Source organism: Triticum aestivum, chromosome 6A (assembly GCF_018294505.1).
Source record: "Triticum aestivum cultivar Chinese Spring chromosome 6A, IWGSC CS RefSeq v2.1, whole genome shotgun sequence".
In the NCBI taxonomy this organism is placed as follows: domain Eukaryota; kingdom Viridiplantae; phylum Streptophyta; class Magnoliopsida; order Poales; family Poaceae; genus Triticum; species Triticum aestivum.
In genome coordinates this window covers 26,942,929-26,963,049 of record NC_057809.1, presented here as the reverse complement: position 1 = coordinate 26,963,049, position 20,121 = coordinate 26,942,929, and the positions used below count along the sequence as shown (strand labels likewise).

Here is a 20,121-nt window from a genome sequence, read left to right as displayed (position 1 = left end):
ATTCAGATGGAAGCGGGTCAAATTTGAACTGCAGCTGCCTCATAGTTTGCTTTTTACTTTTTCCAAAAATCATTTCTAGGTACATAAGTATCTATTTAATCAGAGAAACACCAAAAAAATTCCAAGATTCAACCACTAGCTAGGAACGGTCATTCCCGCCGTTTTGACCGCATTTTGAAACGGGCATAAAAAATTCAAAAAAAATCGAAAAATTGGGAAACCTTCGCATTGTGTCATTATATGTGGCCAAGTTCCCAGGAAAAATAACAAACTTGTAATACGGCAATTATTTTTAAAAAGTGTTCTCAGAAACGAGCTATCACGTGTGGAGATCAATGGCTTTCAAGCCAAATGATCAATCTTATGGCCACATTCATGGCATAGTTTGTTCAAATGATCTCATATTGTGCACAAGGGTGCCTATTGGAATGGCAAACAATGTTGCCTAAGGAAGTTTTCATTTTCTTTGGACGAAAAAACATTTTCCATTTTTCGAGTGCCCAAAAGGAAGTTTTTTTGTGAAGGACCTCCAAAATAATTGTTGCAAAATTGGACCAAATCATTTTTATAAAATACTAGGCCAAATTTAATGCACAATTAACAAAGTGGTTGGGTGTAAAAAGTTTTGATCCACCTCTCGTGAAAAAGACAAATTTCCGCCGATTCAGCTGGAAGCAGGTCAAATTTGAACTGCAGCTGCCTCATAGTTTGCTATTTATTTTTTCCAAAAATCATTTCTAGTTACATAAGTACCTATGTAATCATAAATACATGGTTTGGTGGCGATACGTCGAGGTAGGGACGGTTGCCGAGGGCTCCAACTCTAGAGCGCGTAAGCTCGCATGCCTGCCGCGTGACCGTGGAGTTGCCATGTGTTATGGGCGGCCTAGGCATGTCTAGTGGGTTGGGCACTCCCAGGTAGGTGCTAGGAAGAAAATTACAACATAAGATTCTCACGAGGAGACCGATCGATGCTCAAACATGAATTAACAGCCAGTGTTTGATTAGCGGTACAGGAAATGTACATGGCTAATGGGCGTGTGTTTTGGCTGAGGATGATCAGTTACTAAGAAGACCGTCTTCACAAATTTTTAGCTCAAAAGGAGGAGCCTAGGTGGTACTTGCTTTGCAAACTACCACACTGGACATAAATACGAATGTTGAAGCTGGGCTCAAAATAATGAATGGATTGAGCTGGCATTTGGTGGAGGATGGTTATTTGGGCATAGGAAAGCACTATAGAAAATGGATACTATTTGGACATGCCAAAGTGGTACTTCCTTCACAAACTGTTGTTCTGAACAGAATAGGAAAATGAATATTTTTGAACTAGGCAAGGAAGGTTTTTACATATTTGACGAAGATATGACCCAAAGAATTTATAAGATTTTTTGGGAATTTTGGGAATGACAGAAATATAGGTTGCTTCACAACCTAGGGCAAAAATTGCCACATGGACATGACACATAGGCAAAACTGATGAGGTGGCGCCTAGTCATAGCAACCCACCACAATATACAAGGCTATGACCATCTATATTGGTCGTTAACAACTAGAAATAAGGCAGCGGACTAGCGCTGTTTGCTTTATGACCATTTCGTGTAAGGAAATTATGACCTTTCTGACCAAAATGGTCGCAATGGTTTAGGGTTTGGAGCCCCCCCAGACAGCTTTTGACCAATTGGTCTAAAATGGTCATAAATTTATGACCAATTCTTCAAGGGTCACTAACAGAAGGTCATAAGTTAACATATTTCTTGTAGTGTTACTTCCTTTGTTTCGAATAATTGAAATTTTTTATTTGTTCTAAGTCAAACTTATTCAAGTTTGATCAAGTCTATAGGAAAATATATTAACACCTAGAACACCAAACTGGTCTCATGAGATACTTTATGAAATCTATTTTCGTACCATGTGTATTTAGTGTTGTATTTTCTGTAGAGAATTAGTCAAACTTAAGCAAAAAAACTGACTTGAGACAAACCTAGAGCAAGACTAGATTAAACATTTGCTACACTGAGCCACAATCATAAATTTAGAGTTCAACAAACAAACTAAGTAGAAACGGCACTATTGCACGACTGTGACAATACCTGTTGTAGTCCACTACAATGGCACTGGCTGCAAGGCTCCATAACAGTCAACTTAACTCCAGATGGAACTTTATTCTCAATGTATGTTCTAATAGCCGAGAGCGCCCTAGGGGTTTCCTAGAGAATACTATCCGGCATGGGAATACACCAATCATAATCGCCTTCATCATCACACCTCTGCCCATAAAGTGTATCCAGTGTAAGGCACTCGAGTGACACCGCGTTCTTGAGGATATAACATGTCAGTTCAATCAAGCACTTTGCAGAGCTGAAACCATTGATCTTTAGGCTCTTGAGGCAGCCATGGCGGTGTTCAGGCATGCGCCTCGGTTGAGAACCCGCAAAAATCGATTCATGCACCATATGTCACTGGCTCACCTGACAATAAAAAGGATAATATGATTCAGTTAACTAGACAAAGACTGATCTGATGGCTTCGCAGGATGAAATCAAAGAACAGCACCACTGCCTTACATTTAATGTCAAACTCTCCAGGAAAGGGGAAGCATTCAGGAAAGAAACCAGAGAAAAATAGTCATATGTCCCGGCACCGTTTGGTCCTAATCTCAAAATAATGGTCAGGTGCTTAAGGTAGAGGAATTTGGTACGCATCATTGGTGTATCAACCGCCTGCACACACAAAAGTTCATGTATCAGAGACACTATACACCAGATATGACTAACATAGTATCTTCTCTTTTTAGGTTCACCCTGAAGGAAATATGCCCCAGAGGCAATAATAAAGTTATTATTTATTTCCTTATATCATGATAAATGTTCATTATTCATGCTAGAATTGTATTAACCAGAAACATAATACATGTGTGAATACATAGACAAACAGAGTGTCACTAGTATGCCTCTACTTGACTAGCTCGTTAATCGAAGATGGTTATGTTTCCTAACCATAGACATGAGTTGTCATTTGATTAACGGGATCACATCATTAAGAGAATGATGTGATTGACTTGACACATTCCGTTAGCTTAGCACTTGATCGTTTAGTATGTTGCTATTGCTTTCTTCATAACTTATACATGTTCCTATGACTATGAGATTATGCAACTCCCGTTTACCGGAGGAACACTTTGTGTGCTACCAAATGTCACAACGTAACTGGGTGATTATAAAGGTGCTCTATAGGTGTCTCCGAAGGTACTTGTTGGGTTGGCGTATTTCGAGATTAGGATTTGTCACTCCGATTGTCGGACAGGTATCTCTGGGCCTCTCTCGGTAATGCACATCACTATAAGCATTGCAACTAATGAGTTAGTTATGGGATGATGTATTACGGAACGAGTAAAGAGACTTGGCGGTAGCGAGATTGAACTAGGTATTGAGATACCGACGATCGAATCTCGGGCAAATAACATACCGATGACAAAGGAAACAATGTATGTTGTTATGCGGTCTGAACGATAAAGATCTTCGTAGAATATGTGGGAGCCAATATGAGCATCCAGGTTCCGCTATTGGTTATTGACCGGAGACGTGTCTCGGTCATGTCTACATAGTTCTCGAACCCGTAGGGTCTGCACGCTTAAAGTTTCGATGACAGTTATATTATGAGTTTATGTGTTTTGATGTACTGAAGGTAGTTCGAAGTCCCGGATGAGATCAGGGACATGACGAGGAGTCTCGAAATGGTCGAGACATAAAGATCATTATATTGGACGGCTATATTCGGACATCGGAAAGGTTCCAAGTGATTCGGGTATTTTCGGGGGTACCGGAGAGTTACGGGAATTCGTATTGGGCCTTAATGGGCCATACGGGAAAGGAGAAAACGGCCTCAAAGGGTGGCCGCACCCCTCCCCATGGACTGGTCCGAATTGGACTAGGGAGGGGGTGCGCCCCCTTCGTTCCTTCTCCTTTTTCCCTCCCTTCTCCTACTCCAACAAGGAAAGGAGGAATCCTACTCCCGGTGGGAGTAGGACTCCCCCTTGGCGCGCCTTCCTTGGCCGTCCGCCTCTCCCCGCTTGCTCCTTTATATACGGGGGTAGGGGGCACCTCTAGAGACACAACAATTTATCATTGATCTCTTAGCCGTGTGCGGTGCCCCCCTCCACCATAGTCCACCTCGATAATACTGTAGCGGTGCTTAGGCGAAGCCCTGCGTCGGTAGAACATCAACATCGTCACCACGCCGTCGTGCTGACAAGACTCTCCCTCAACACTCGGCTGGATCGGAGTTCGAGGGACGTCATCGGGCTGAACGTGTGCTGAACTCGGAGGTGTCATACGTTCAGTACTTGATCGGTCGGATCGTGAAGACGTACGACTACATCAACCGCGTTGTGCTAACGCTTCCGCTTTCAGTCTACGAGGGTACGTGGACAACACTCTCCACTCTCGTTGCTATGCATCACCATGATCTTGCGCGTGCGTTGGAAATTTTTTGAAATTACTACGTTCCCCAACAGTGGCATCCGAGCCTGGTTTTATGCGTAGATGTCATATGCACGAGTAGAACACAAGTGAGTTGTGGGCGATATAAGTCATACTGCTTACCAGCATGTCATACTTTGGTTCGGCGGTATTGTTGGATGAAGCGGCCCGGACCGACATTACGCGTATGCTTACGCAAGACTGGTTCTACCGACGTGCTTTGCACACAGGTGGCTGGCGGGTGTCAGTTTCTCCAACTTTAGTTGAACCGAGTGTGGCTATGTCCGGTCCTTGCAAAGGTTAAAACAACACCAACTTGACAAACTATCGTTGTGGTTTTGATGCTTAGGTAAGAACGGTTCTTGCTAAGCCCGTAGCAGCCATGTAAAAGTTGAACAACAAAGTAGAGGACGTCTAACTTGTTTTTGCAAGGCATGTTGTGATGTGATATGGTCAAGATGTGATGAGATATAAGTTGTTGTATGAGATGATCATGTTTTGTTGAAGTTATCGGCAACTGGCAAAAGCCTTATGGTTGTCTCTCTATTGCATAAGATGCAAGCGCCAAATAATTGCTTTACTTTATCGCTATGCGATAGCAATAGTTGCAAGAGCAATTGTTGGCGAGACGACCATGTGACGACACATTGATATAGACCAAGATGATGGAGATCATGGTGTCATGCCAGTGACGATGGAGATCATGATGATGCTTTGGAGATGGCGATCACAAACACAAGATGATGATGGCCATATCATATCACTTATATTGATTGCATGTGATGTTTATCTTTTATGCATCTTATTTTGCTTTGATTGACGGTAGCATTATAAGATGATCTCTCACTAAATTTCGAGATAAAAGTGTTCTCCCTGAGTATGCACCATTGCCAAAGTTCGTCGTGCCCAGACACCACGTGATGATCGGGTGTGATAAGCTCTACGTCCATCTACAACAGGTGCAAGCCAGTTTTGCACACGCAGAATACTCGGGTTAAACTTGATGAGCCTAGCATATGCAGATATGGCCTCGGAACACTGAGACCGAAAGGTCGAGCATGAATCATATAGTAGATATGATTAACATAGTGATGTTCACCATTAAAAACTACTCCATTTCACGTGATGATCGGTTACGGTTTAGTTAATTTGGATCACGTGATCACTTAGAAGATTAGAGGGATGTCTTTCTAAGTGGGAGTTCTTAAGTAATATGATTAATTGAACTTTAATTTATCATGAACTTAGTCCTGGTAGTATTAGCCTGTCTATGTTGTAGATCAATAGCTCGCGTTTAGCTCCCCGTTTAATTTTTATATGCTCCTAGAGAAAACTAAGTTGAAAGATGTTAGTAGCAATGATGTGGATTGGATCCGTGATCTGAGGTTTATCCTCATTGCTGCGCAGAAGAATTATGTCCTTGATGCACCGCTAGGTAACAGACCTATTGCAGGAGCAGATGCAGACGTTATGAACGTTTGGCTAGCTCAATATGATGACTACTTGATAGTTTAGTGCACCATGCTTAACGACTTAGAATTGGGACTTCAAAGATGTTTTGAACATCATGGACCATATGAGATGTTCCAGGAGTTGGAGTTAATATTTCAAGAAAATACCTGAGTTGAGAGATATGAAGTCTCCAACAAGTTCAATAGCTAAAAGATGGAGGGGAATAGCTCAAGCAGTGAGCATATACTCAAATTGTCTGGGTACTACATCGCTTGAATCAAGTGGGAGTTAATCTTCCAGATAAGATAGTGATTGACAGAATTCTCTAGTCACCATCACCAAGTTAGTAGAACTTCGTGATGAACTATAGTATGCAAGGGATAATGTAAACGATTCTCGAGCTTTTCATGATGATGAAATTAGAAATCAAGAAAGAGCATCAAGTGTTGATGATTAACAAGACCACTAGTTTCAAGAAAAGGGCAAAGGGAAAGAAAGGGAACTTCATGTAGAACGGCAAGCAAGTTGCTGCTCAAGTGAAGAAGCCCAAGTTTGGACCTAAGCCTGAGACTAAGTGCTTCTACTACAAAAGGACTGGTCACTGGAAGCAGAACTACCCCAAATAATTGGCGGATAAGAAGGATGGCAAAGTGAACAAAAGTATATTTGATATACATGTTATTGATGTGTACTTTACTAGTGTTTATAGCAACCCCTCAGTATTTGATACTGGTTTAGTTGCTAAGAGTAGTAACTTAAAACATGAGTTGCAAAATAAACAGAGACTAGTTAAGGGTGAAGTGACGATGTGAGTTGGAAGTGGTTCCAAGATTGATATGATCATCATCGCACACTCCCTATACTTTCGGGACTAGTGTTGAACCTAAATAAGTGTTATTTGGTGTTTGTGTTGAGCATAAATATGATCATGTTTATTGCAATACGGTTATTCATTAAAGTCAGAGAATAATTGTTGTTCTGTTTACATGAATAAAACCTTTGATGGTCATACACCCAATGAAAATAGTTCATTGGATCTCGATCGTAGTGATACACATATTCATAATATTGAAGCCAAAAGATGCAAAGTTAATAATGATAGTGCAACTTATATGTGGCACTGCCGTTTAGGTCATATTGGTGTAAAGCGCATGAAGAAACTCCATGCTGATGGGCTTTTGGAATCACTTGATGCTTGTGAACCATGCCTTATGGGCAAGATGACTAATACTGCATTCTCCGGAACAATGGAGCAAGCAACTGACTTATTGGAAATAATACATACTGATGTATGCAATCCGATGAGTGTTGAGGCTCGCGGCGGCTATCGTTATTTTCTGACTTTCACAGATGATTTGAGCAGATATGGGTATATCTACCTGATGAAACATAAGTCTGAATCATTTGAACAATTCAAAGAATTTCAGAGTGAAGTGGAAAATCATCGTGACAAGAAAATAAAGTTTCTACGATCTGATCGCGGAGACAAATATTTGAGTTACGAGTTTGGTCTTCAATTAAAACAATATGGAATAGTTTCACAAATTTGTGCCATCTGGAACACCACAGCATAATGCTGTGTCCGAACGTCATAACCGTACTTTATTGGATATAGTGCAATCTATGATGTTTCTTACCGATTTACCACTATAGTTTCGGGGTTATGCATTAGAGACAGTTGCATTCATGTAAAAAAAGGGCACCGTCTAAATCCGTTGAGACGACACCGTATGAACTGTGGTTTGGCAAGAAACCAAAGTTGCCATTTCTTAAAGTTTGGGGTTGCGATGCTTATAAAAAAAGGTTTCATCCTGATAAGCTCAAACCCAAATCGGAGAAATGTGTCTTCATAGGATACCCAAAGGAGACAGTTCGGTACACCTTCTATCACAAATCCGAAAGCAAGATATTCGTTGCTAAGAATGGATCCTTTCTAGAGAAGGAGTTTCTCTCGAAAGAAGTGAGTGGGAGGAAAGTAAAACTTGATGAGATAACTGTACCTGCTCCCTTATTGGAAAGTAGTTCATCACAGAAATCTGTTCCTGTGACTACTACACCAATTAATGAGGAAGCTAATGATGATGATCATGTAACTTTAGATCAAGTTACTACCGAACCTCGTAGGTAAACCAGAGTGAGATCCGCACCAGAGTGGTACGGTAATCCTGTTCTGGAGGTCATGTTACTTGACCATGACGAACCTACGAACTATGAGGAAGCGATGATGAGCCCAGATTCCGCGAAATGGCTTGAGGCCATAAAATCTGAGATGAGATCCATGTATGAGAATAAAGTATGGACTTTGATTGACTTGCCCAATGATCGGCGAGCCACTGAGATTAAATGGATCTTCAAGAGGAAGACGGACGCTAATAGTAGTGTTACTATCTACAAAGCTAGAATTGTCGCAAAAGGTTTTCGACAAGTTCAAGGTGTTGACTACGATGAGAGTTTCTCACTTGTATCTATGCTTAAGTCTGTCCAAATCATGTTAGCAATTGCCGCATTTTATGAAATCTGGCAAATGGATAAACAAAACTGCATTCCTTAATGGATTTATTAAAGAAGAGTTGTATATGATGCAACCAAAAGGTTTTGTCAATCCTAAAGGTGCTAACAAAATATGCAAGCTCCAGCGATCCATCTATGGACTGGTGCAAGCATCTCGGAGTTGGAATATACGCTTTGATAAGTTGATCAAAGCATATAGTTTTATACAGACTTGCGATGAAGCCTGTATTTACAAGAAAGTGAGTGGGAGCACTACAACATTTCTGATAAGTATATGTGAATGACATATTGTTGATCAAAAATAATGTAGAATTATTCTGCAAAGCATAAAGGAGTATCTGAAAGGAGTTTTTCAAAGAAGGACCTCGGTGAAGCTGCTTACATATTGAGCATCAAGATCTATAGAGATAGATCAAGATGCTTGACAAGTTTTTTTAATGAGTACATACCTTGACAAGATTTTGAGGAAGTTCAAAATGGAACAGTCAAAGAAAGAGTTTCTTGCATGTGTTACAAGGTGTGACATTGAGTAAGACTCAAAGCCCGACCACGAGAGAAGATAGAAAAAGAATGAAAGTCATTCTCTATGCCTCAGCCATAGGTTCTATAAAGTATGCCATGTTGTGTACCAGATCTATTACATACCCTACCACTGAGTTTGGCAAGGGAGTACAATAGTGATCTAGGAGTAGATCACTGGACAGCAGTCAAAATTAACCTTAGTGGAATAAGGATATGTTTCTCGATTATGGAAGTGACAAAAGGTTTGTCGTAAAGGGTTACGTCGATGCAAGTTTTGACACTAATCTAGATGACTCTAAGTCTCAGTCTAGATACATATTGAAAGTGGGAGCAATTAGCTAGAGTAGCTCCGTGCAGAGCATTGTAGACATAGAAATTTGCAAAATACTTACGGATCTGAATGTGACAGACCCGTTGACTAAAATTATCTCACAAGCAAAACATGATCACACCTTACTACTCTTTGGGTGTTAATCACATAGCGATGTGAACTAGGTTACTGACTCTAGTAAACCCTTTGGGTGTTGGTCACATGTCGATGTGAACTATGGGTGTTAACCACATAAAGATGTGAACTATTGATGTTAAATCACATGGCGATGTGAACTAGATTATTGACTCTAGTGCAAGTGGGAGACTGAAGGAAATATGCCCCAGAGGCAATAATAAAGTTATTATTTATTTCCTTATATCGTGTTAAATGTTCATTGTTCATGCTAGAATTGTATTAACCGGAAACATAATACATGTGTGAATACATAGACAAACAGAGTGTCACTAGTATGCCTCTACTTGACTAGCTCATTAATCGAAGATGGTTATGTTTCCTAACCATAGACATGAGTCGTCATTTGATTAACAGGATCACATCATTAGGAGAATGATGTGATTGACTTGACCCATTCCGTTAGCTTAGCACTTGATCGTTTAGTATGTTGCTATTGCTTTCTTCATGACTTATACATGTTCCTATGACTATGAGATTATGCAACTCCCGTTTATCGGAGGAACACTTTGTGTGCTACCAAACGACACAACGTAATTGGGTGATAATAAAGGTGCTCTATAGGTGTCTCCGAAGGTACTTGTTGGGTTGGCGTAATTCGAGATTAGGATTTGTCACTCTGATTGTCGGAGAGGTATCTCTGTGCCCTCTCGGTAATGCACATCACTATAAGCCTTGCAAGCATTGCAACTAATGAGTTAGTTGCGGGATGATGTATTACGGAACGAGTAAAGAGACTTGCCGGTAACGAGATTGAACTAGGTATTGAGATACCGACGATCGAATCTCGGGCAAGTAACATACCGATGACAAAGGGAACAGCGTATGTTGTTATGCGGTCTGACCGATAAAGATCTTCGTAGAATATGTGGGAGCCAATATGAGCATCCAGGTTCCGCTATTGGTTATTGACCGGAGACGTGTCTTGGTCATGTCTACATAGTTCTCGAACCCGTAGGGTCCGCACGCTTAAAGTTTCGATGACAGTTATATTATGAGTTTATGTGTTTTGATGTACCGAAGGTAGTTCGGAGTCCCGGATGAGATCGGGGACATGACGAGGAGTCTCGAAATGGTCGAGACGTAAAAATCCGTATATTGGATGACTATATTCGGACATCGGAAAAGTTTCGAGTGATTCGGGCATTTTCGGGGGTACCGGAGAGTTACAAGAATTCGTATTGGGCCTTAATGGGCCATACGGGAAAGGAGAAAAAGGCCTCAAAGGGTGGCCGCACCCCTCCCCATGGACCGGTCCGAATTGGACTAGGGAGGGGGGCGCCCCCTTCCTTCCTTCTCATTTTTCCTTCCCTTCTCCTACTCCAACAAGGAAAGGAGGAATCCTACTCCCGGTGGGAGTAGGACTCCCCCCTTGGCGCGCCCTCCTTGGCCGGCCGCCTCTCCCCGCTTGCTCCTTTATATACAGGGGCAGGGGGGCACCTCTAGAGACACAACAATTGATTATTGATCTCTTAGCCGTGTGTGGTGCCCCCTCCACCATAGTCCACCTCGATAACACTGTAGCGGTGCTTAGGCGAAGCTCTGCGTCAGTAGAACATCAACATCGTCACCACGCCGTCGTGTTGACGAAACTCTCCCTCGACACTCGGCTGGATCGGAGTTCGAGGGACATCATCGGGCTGAACGTGTGCTGAACTCGGAGGTGCCGTACGTTCGGTACTTGATCGGTCGGATCGTGAAGACGTACGACTACATCAACCGCGTTGTGCTAACGCTTCCGATTTCGGTCTACGAGGGTACGTGGACAACACTCTCCCCTCTCGTTGCTATGCATCACCATGATCTTGCGTGTGCGTAGGATTTTTTTTGGAATTACTACGTTCCCCAACACACCCAACCCTCTAGCATTCCAAAATAGGCCCGCCATAAGAACCGAGCAATTATGTAACATTTGTTGCATTGCATCTAACCTTAGGCTTAACACTGAATAGCCCAGTGCAAGTCTGTCTATTTCTTGATTTATACAGCGAAGATAACAACACTAATTCATCTCTAAGCTCCTCACCCTCCTCAGCATTAGAATCTGAGTCGGATAATCAGTGGCGGAGCTTCAACGCAATTTGAGAGGGGGCTAAATGAGTCTTAAATAGAGTTGAGGGGCCTAATCTAGTGCATTCTATTAAAGTTTGCCCAAAAATTATTAAATATTACTATGTGTTTATACAAAGAAATAAATTTGGTAGGGGGGCATTGGAGGAAATATGCCCTAGAGGCAATAATAAAGTTATTATTTATTTCCTTATATCATGATAAATGTTTATTATTCATGCTAGAATTGTATTAACCGGAAACATGATACATGTGTGAATACATAGACAAACTTAGTGTCACTAGTATGCCTCTACTTGACTAGCTCGTTAATCAAAGATGGTTATGTTTCCTAACCATGAACAAGGTCTTGTTATTTGATTAACGAGGTCACATCATTAGTTGAATGATCTGATTGACATGACCCATTTCATTAGCTTAGCACCCGATCGTTTAGTATGTTGCTGTTGCTATTCTTCATGACTTACACATGTTCCTATGACTATGAGATTATGCAACTCCCGTTTACCGGAGGAACACTTTGGGTACTACCAAACGTCACAACGTAACTGGGTGATTATAAAGGAGTATTACAGGTGTCTCCAAAGGTAGATGTTGGGTTGGCGTATTTCGAGATTAGGATTTGTCACTCCGATTGTCGGAGAGGTATCTCTGGGCCCTCTCGGTAATGCACATCACATAAGCCTTGCAAGCATTGTGACAAATGAGTTAGTTGCGAGATGATGTATTACGGAACGAGTAAAGAGACTTGCCGGTAATGAGATTGAACTAGGTATTGGATATCGACGATCGAATCTCGGGCAAGTAACATACCGATGACAAAGGGACCAACGTATGTTGTTATGCGGTCTGACCGATAAAGATCTTCGTAGAATATGTAGGAGCCAATATGGGCATCTAGGTCCCGCTATTGGTTATTGACCGGAGTGTTGGGGAACGTAGTAATTTCGAAAATTTTCCTACGCACACGCAAGATCATGGTGATGCGTAGCAACGAGGGGGAGAGTGTTGTCTACGTACCAACGCAGACCGACTGCGGAAGCGATCACACAACGTAGAGGAAGTAGTCGTACGTCTTCTTCCCGATCCGACCGATCCAAGCACCGTTACTCCGGCACCTCCGAGTTCTTAGCACACGTTCAGCTCGATGACGATCCTCGGGCTCCGATCCAGCAAAGCGTCGAGGAAGAGTTCCGTCAGCACGACGGCGTGGTGACGATCTTGATGTACTACCGACGCAGGGCTTCGCCTAAGCACTACAACGGTATGATCGAGGTGGAATTTGGTGGCAGGGGGCACCGCACACGGCTAAGGAACGATCTCAAGGATCAACTTGTGTGTCTTGGGGTGTCCCCTGCCCCCGTATATAAAGGATGGAGGGAGGGAGGCTGGCCGGCCAAAGAGAGGGAGGCGCAGGAGGAGTCCTACTCCTACCGGGAGTAGGACTCCCCCCTCCAATCCTAGTCCAACTAGGAATCCTTAAAGGGGAGAGAGAGAGAGAGAGGTGGCCGGCCCCTCTCCTAGTCCTAATAGGACTAGGGAGAGGGGGGAGGCGCAGCCCTATGTGGGCTGCCCTCTCACCTTTCCACTAAGGCCCATGTTGGCCCATTTGGCTCCCGGGGGGTTCCGGTAACCCTCCCGGTAATCCGGTAAAATCCCGATTTCACCCGGAACACTTCCGGTGTCCAAACATAGGCTTCCAATATATCAATCTTTACGTCTCGACCATTTCGAGACTCCTCGTCATGTCCGTGATCACATCCGGGACTCCGAACAACCTTCGGTACATCAAAATGCATAAACTCATAATAACTGTCATCGTAACGTTAAGCGTGCGGACCCTACGGTTCGAGAACAATGTAGACATGACCGAGACACGTCTCCGGTCAATAACCAATAGCGGGACCTGGATGCCCATATTGGCTCCTACATATTCTACGAAGATCTTTATCGGTCAGACCGCATAACAACATACGTTGTTCCCTTTGTCATCGGTATGTTACTTGCCCGAGATTCGATCGTCGGTATCCAATACCTAGTTCAATCTCGTTACTGGCAAGTCTCTTTACTCGTTCCGTAATACATCATCTCATAACTAACATCTTAGTTATTATGCTTGCAAGGCTTATGTGATGTGTATTACCGAGAGGGCCCAGAGATACCTCTCCGTTAATCGGAGTGACAAACCCTAATCTCGAAATACGCCAACCCAACATCTACCATTGGAGACACCTGTAGTACTCCTTTATAATCACCTAGTTACGTTGTGACGTTTGGTAGTACCCAAAGTGTTCCTCCGGTAAACGGGAGTTGCATAATCTCATAGTCATAGGAACATGTATAAGTCATGAAGAAAAGCAATACCAACATACTAAACGATCGGGTGCTAAGCTAATGGAATGGGTCATGTCAATCAGATCATTCAACTAATGATGTGACCTCGTTAATCAAACAACAACTCTTTGTTCATGGTTAGGAAACATAACCATCTTTGATTAACGAGCTAGTCTAGTAGAGGCATACTAGTGACACTCTGTTTGTCTATGTATTCACACATGTATTATGTTTCCGGTTAATACAATTCTAGCATGAATAATAAACATTTATCATGATATAAGGAAATAAATAATAACTTTATTATTGCCTCTAGGGCATATTACCTTCAGTCTCCCACTTGCACTAGAGTCAATAATCTAGTTTCACATCGCCATGTGATTTAGCAGCAATAGTTCACATCACCATGTGATTAACACCCATAGTTCACATCGTTATGTGACCAACACTCAAAGGGTTTACTAGAGTCAGTAATCTAGTTCACATCTCTATGTGATTAATACCCAAAGAGTACTAAGGTGTGATCATGTTTTGCTTGTGAGATAATTTTTTTAGTCAACGGGTCTGTCACATTCAGATCCGTAAGTATTTTGCAAAATTCTTTGTCTATAATGCTCTGTACGGAGCTACTCTAGCTAATTGCTCCCACTTTCAATATGTATCTAGACCGAGACTTAGAGTCATCTAGATTAGTGTCAAAACTTGCATCGGCGTAACCCTTTACGACGAACCTTTTTATCACGTCCATAATCGAGAAACATATCCTTATTTCACTAAGGATAATTCTGACCGCTGTCCAGTGATCTACTCCTAGTTCACTATTGTACTCCCTTGCCAAATCAGTGCAGGGTATACAATAGATCTGGTATACAGCATGACATACTTTATAGAACCTATGGCCAAGGCATAGGGAATGACTTTCATTCTCTTTCTATCTTTTGCCGTGGTCGGGCTTTGAGTCTTACTCAACTTCACACCTTATAATACAGGCAAGAACTCTTTCTTTGACTGCTCTATTTTGAACTACTTCAAAATCTTTGTCAAGGTATGTACTCATTGAAAGAACTTATCAAGCGTCTTGATCTATCTCTATAGATCTTGAAGCTCAATATGTAAGCAGCTTCACCGAAGTCTTTCTTTGAAAAACTCCTTTGAAACACTCCTTTATGCTTTACAGAATAATTCTACATTATTTCCGATCAACAATATGTCATTCACATATACTTATCAGAAATGCTGTAGTGCTCCCACTCACTTTCTTGTAAATACAGGCTTCACCGCAAGTCTGTATAAAACTATATGCTTTGATCAACTCATCAAAGCGTATATTCAAACTCCGAGATGCTTGCACCAGTCCACAGATGGATCGCTGGTGCTTGCACATTTTTGTTAGCACCTTTTGGATTGACAAAACCTTCTAGTTGCATCACATACAACTCTTCTTTAATAAATCCATTAAGGAATGCAGTTTTGTTTATCCATTTGCCAGATTTCATAAAATGCGGCAATTGCTAACATGATTCGGACAGACTTAAGCATAGATACGAGTGAGAAAAACTCATCGTAGTCAACACCTTGAACTTGTCGAAAACTTTTGCGACAATTCTAGCTTTGTAGATAGTAACACTACTATCAGCGTCCATCTTCCTCTTGAAGATCCATTTATTTTCTATGGCTTGCCGATCATCGGGCAAATCCATCAAAGTCCATACTTTGTTCTCATACATGGATCATATCTCAGATTTCATGGCCTCAAACCATTTCGCGGAATCTGGGCTCATCATCGCTTCCTCATAGTTCGTAGGTTCATCATGATCTAGTAGCATGACTTCCAGAGAAGGATTACCGTACCACTCTGGCGTGGATCTTACTCTGGTTTACCTACAAGGTTCGGTAGTAACTTGATCTGAAGTTACATGATCATCATCATTAGCTTCCTCACTAATTGGTGTAGGTGTCACAGAAACAGTTTTCTGTGATGTACTACTTTCCAATAAGGGAGCAGGTACAGTTACCTCGTCAAGTTCTACTTTCCTCCCACTCACTTCTTTCGAGAGAAACTCCTTCTCCAGAAAGTTTCCGAATTTTAGCAACAAAAGTCTTGCCTTCGGATCTGTGATAGAAGGTGTATCCAATAGTTTCCTTTGGATATCCTATGAAGACGCACTTCTCCGATTTGAGTTTGAGCTTATCAGGATGAAACTTTTTCATATAAGCATCGCAACCCCAAATTTTAAGAAACGACAACTTTGGTTTCTTGCCAAACCATAGTTCAAAAGGCGTCGTCTCGACGGATTTAGATGGTGCCCTATTTAACGTGAATGTAGCTGTCTCTAATGCATAACCCCAAACCGATAGTGGTAGATCGGTAAGAGACATCATAGATCGTACCACATCTAGTAAAGTACGATTATGACGTTCGGACACACCATTACGCTGTGGTGTTCCGGGTGGCGTGAGTTGCGAAACTATTCCACAATTTTTAATTGAAGACCAAACTCGTAACTCAAATATTTTACCTCTGCGATCATATCGTAGAAACTTTTATTTTCTTGTCACGATGATTTTCCACTTCACTCTGAAATTCTTTGAACTTTTCAAATGTTTCAGACTTATGTTTCATCAAGTAGATATACTCATATCTGCTCAAATCATCTGTGAAGATCAGAAAATAATGATACCTGTCGCGAGCCTCAATATTCATCGGACCACATACATCAGTATGTATGATTTCCAACAAATCTGTTTCTCGCTCCATTGTTCCAAAGAACGGAGTTTTAGTCATCTTGCCCAAAAGGCATGGTTCGCAAGCATCAAGTGATTCATAATCAAGTGATTTCGAAAGCCCATCAGCATGGAGTTTCTTCATGCTCTTTATACCAATATGACCTAAACGGCAGTGCCACAAATAAGTTGCACTATCATTATTAACTTTGAATCTTTTTGGTTTCAATATTATAAATATGTGTATCACTATGATCGAGATCCAACGAACTTGTTTCATTGGGTGTATGACCATCGAAGGTTTTATTCATGTAAACAGAACAACAATTATTCTCTGACTTTAATGAATAACCGTATTGCAATAAACATGATCAAATCATATTCATGCTCAACGCAAAAACCAAATAACACTTATTTAAGTTCAACACTAATCCCGAAAGTATAGGGGAGTGTGCGATGATGATCATATCAATCTTGGAACTACTTCCAAAACACATCGTCACTTCACCCTTAACTAGTCTCTGTTTATTCTGCAACTCCCGTTTCGAGTTACTAATCTTAGCAACTGAACTAGCATCAAATACTGAGGGGTTGCTATAAACACTAGTATAGTACACGTCAATAACATGTATATCAAATATACTTATGTTCACTTTGCCATCCTACTTATCCGCCAATCACTTGGGGTAGTTCCCCTTCCAGTGACCAGTCTCTTTGCAGTAGAATCACTTAGTCTCAGGCTTAGGATCAGACTTGGGCTTCTTCACTTGAGCAACTTGCTTGCCGTTCTTCTTGAAGTTCCCCTTCTTCCCTTTGCCCTTTTCTTGAAACTAGTGGTCTTGTCAACCATCAACACTTGATGTTTTTCTTGATTTCTACCTTCGTTGATTTCAGCATCACGAAGAGCTTGGGAGTTGTTTCTGTTATCCCTTGCATATTATAGTTCATCACGAAGTTCTACTAACTTAGTGATGATGACTAGAGAATTCTGTCAATCACTATCTTATCTGGAAGATTAACTCCCACTTGATTCAAGCGATTGTAGTACCCAGACAATCTGAGCACATGCTCACTAGTTGAGCGATTCTCCTCCATCTTTTAGCTATAGAACTTGCTGGAGACTTCATGTCTCTCAACTCGGGTATTTGCTTGAAATATTAACTTCAACTCCTGGAACATCTCATATGGTCCATGACGTTCAAAACGTCTTTGAAGTCCCGATTCTAAGCCGTTTAAGCATGGTGCACTAAACTATCAAGTAGTCATCATATTGAGCTAGCCAAACGTTCATAACGTCTGCATCTGCTCCTGCAATAGGTCTGTCACCTAGCGGTGCATCAAGGACATAATTCTTCTGTGCAGCAATGAGGATAAACCTCAGATCACGGATCCAATCCGCATCATTGCTACTGACATCTTTCAACACAATTTTCTCTAGGAACATATCAAAATAAACACAGGGAAGCAACAACGCGAGCTATTGATCTACAACATGATTTGCAAAATACTACCAGGACTAAGTTCATGATAAATTTAAGTTCAATTTAATCATATTACTTAAGAACTCCCACTTAGATAGACATCCCTCTAATCCTCTAAGTGATCACGTGATCCAAATCAACTAAACCATAACCGATCATCATGTGAGATGGAGTAGTTTTCAATGGTGAACATCGTTATGTTGATCATATCTACTATATGATTCACTCTCGACCTTTCGGTCTCCGTGTTCCGAGGCCATATCTGCATATGCTAGGCTCATCAAGTTTAACCTGAGTATTCTGCGTGTGCAAAACTGGCTTGCACCCGTTGTAGATGGACGTAGAGCTTATCACACCCGATCATCACGTGGTGTCTGGGCACGACGAACTTTGGCAACGGTGCATACTCAGGGAGAACACTTCTTGATAATTTAGTGAGAGATCATCTTATAATGCTACCGTCAATCAAAGCAAGATAAGATGCATAAAAAGGATAAACATCACATGCAATCAATATAAGTGATATGATATGGCCATCATCATCTTGTGCTTGTGATCTCCATCTCCGAAGCACCATCATGATCATCATCGTCACCGGCGCGACACCTTGATCTCCATCGTAGCATTGTTGTCGTCTCGCCAATCTTATGCTTCCACGACTATCACTACCGCTTAGTAATAAAGTAAAGCATTACATCGCGATTGCATTGCATACAATAAAGCGACAACCATATGGCTCCTGCCAGTTGCCAATAACTCGGTTACAAAACATGATCATCTCATACAATAAAATCAGCATCATGCCTTGACCATATCACATCACAACATGCCCTGGAAAAACAAGTTAGACGTCCTCTACTTTGTTGTTGCAAGTTTTACGTGCCTGCTACGGGCTTAAGTAAGAACTCATCTCACCTACGCATCAAAACCACAACGATAGTTCGTCAAATAGACTCCGTTTTAACCTTCTCAAGGACCGGGCGTAGTCACACTTGGTTCAACTAAAGTTGGAGAGACAGTCTTCCGCAAGCCATCTATGTGCAAAGCACGTCGAGGGAACCGGTCTCGCGTAAGAGTACACGTAAGGTTGGTCCGGATCGTCTCGTCCAACAATACCGCCGAACCAAAGTATGACATGCTGGTAGGCAGTATGACTTGTATCGCCCACAACTCACTTGTGTTCTACTCGTGCATATAACATCAAACCATAAAACCTAGGCTCGGATGCCACTGTTGGGGAACGTAGTAATTTCGAAAATTTTCCTACGCACACGCAAGATCATGGTGATGCATAGCAATGAGGGGGAGAGTGTTGTCTACGTACCAACGCAGACCGACTGCGGAAGCGATCACACAACATAGAGGAAGTAGTCGTACGTCTTCTTCCCGATCCGACCGATCCAAGCACCGTTACTCCGGCACCTCCGAGTTCTTAGCACACGTTCAGCTCGATGACGATCCTCGGGCTCCGATCCAGCAAAGCGTTGAGGAAGAGTTCCGTCAGCACGACGGCGTGGTGACGATCTTGATGTACTACCGACGCAGGGCTTCGCCTAAGCACTACAACGGTATGATCGAGGTGGAATTTGCTGGCAGGGGGCACCGCACACGGCTAAGGAACGATCTCAAGGATCAACTTGTGTGTCTTGGGGTGTCCCCTGCCCCCGTATATAAAGGATGGAGGGAGGGAGGCTGGCCGGCCAAAGAGAGGGAGGCGCAAGAGGAGTCCTACTCCTACCGGGAGTAGGACTCCCCCCTCCAATCCTAGTCCAACTAGGAATCCTTAAAGGGGAGAGAGAGAGAGGGGGCGAGGCGCAGCCCTATGTGGGCTGCCCTCTCACCTTTCCACTAAGGCCCATGTTGGCCCATTTGGCTCCCGGGGGGTTCCGGTAACCCTCCCGGTAATCCGGTAAAATCCCGATTTCACCCGGAACACTTCCGGTGTCCAAACATAGGCTTCCAATATATCAATCTTTACGTCTCGACCATTTCGAGACTCCTCGTCATGTCCGTGATCACATCCGGGACTCCGAACAACCTT

The 20,121-nt window shown here is 42.3% G+C and overlaps 1 pseudogene; it reads right to left on the bottom strand.

Annotated features, from left to right (window-relative positions):
- Nucleotides 1–1,984: 1,984 nt before the first annotated feature.
- Nucleotides 1,985–20,121, bottom strand: part of LOC123129355 (uncharacterized) — a 29,056-nt pseudogene continuing 10,919 nt past the window's right edge.